Here is a 1,418-nt window from a genome sequence, read left to right as displayed (position 1 = left end):
GGGCGAGTTTGACTTTTGTTTTGGGACATATGTGGATGTGAGAAAGTAGTTGAGGGCTTTGGAGCATATCACTAAGCATTTTGAGCAAGAAACTCATTAAGCAACACCTCATCCCTCCTTGATAGTATTGGCTTTTCCTATAGACTCAATGTGATCTTGGATCACTAAAATAGAAAATGTAGAGTCTTGAGCTTTGAGCTTGAGACAATCCTTTTGTCCTTAGCATTTTGAGGGATCCTCTTTTCTCATCCATGCCATGCCAATCATTGAGCTTTCCTGAAATACTTATCTTGAAATAGCATTAGCTCAATGAGCTATATGTTGTTAGGAATTACCAAAACCACCAGGGATAGTTGCACTTTCAATCTCCCCCTTTTTGGTAATTGATGACAACATATAGATCAAAGTTTTGACAAATGATAATAAGATTGAAAAACATTGTCGCTTTGAGAAGTATGTGTGAAGCAAGATCTCCCCCTAAATTTGTGCATTATTTAAAATTTGCTTTGTACTGCAAATGCACAATGAGTTAGGATCATGGGTTACTCTTCCATGTCACATACATCTTGCTGGAGCGCTCAAAATGATAATAATTAAACACATGCACTCATCACCAAGCAAAGTGAATGATCATAGGAGGATATAAGAGATAATATCATCCAACAAGCATTAATGTAGCATAGCATGTGATCAAACACATGATCATCCAAGAATCTCACAAAAGGCATAATGTATCAAGCAAACAAGCAAACACATGAATAACGAAGTTCAACCACCAAAAACAAGAGAGAACAAAGCAACACTCTCTCTCGAAGCCTATGATCTATACATTTTTCTCCCCCTTTGGCAACAAGTTACCAAACAGTTCACAAAAGAATGCATAGTGCTGAACGACTCTCAGGCTTGGTCTTCAGGAGATGGTGTAGAGATGGCTCCAAGGACGAAAGCTTCTATTGATGTAGCTGGAGCTGGTGGAGTGGCTGCTGGAGCTGGTGGCACTGAAGTTGTAGCTGGTGCAGATGATGTAGCTCTAGTGTCTGGAACAAGCACTGCAGAGATCTCTGTCCTCTGGGCACTCTAGCAAAAGCATTTGTAGTAGACTTGCCATTCTTCTCCTCCACATCCTCCTGAAGCTGCTCAACTACAGTTTGGACTCAGTAACTTTGACATCAAGAGCATAAAACTTCTGCTCTATGATTCTCTCCAAACTCTCCTGGTTTTGAGTCAGGGTGGCCAAGCCCTTCTCAATCCTCAAGGTGGAGGCAATCAAGTAGCCAAGCTGATCTTGCTTGCTCTTCAGGAAAATTTGAGATGCCTCTTCAGCAGTTGGCATCTTAGCAGCTTTCTCAGCCCTTGCTTTCTATTTCTTCTCTTGTGCTTGCACAAATGATGGTTCATTTTCATCCATCACAATGGTG

This window comes from Triticum dicoccoides, chromosome 6B (genome assembly GCF_002162155.2).
Source record: "Triticum dicoccoides isolate Atlit2015 ecotype Zavitan chromosome 6B, WEW_v2.0, whole genome shotgun sequence".
Classification (NCBI taxonomy): domain Eukaryota; kingdom Viridiplantae; phylum Streptophyta; class Magnoliopsida; order Poales; family Poaceae; genus Triticum; species Triticum dicoccoides.
This window is presented reverse-complemented; position numbering follows the sequence as displayed.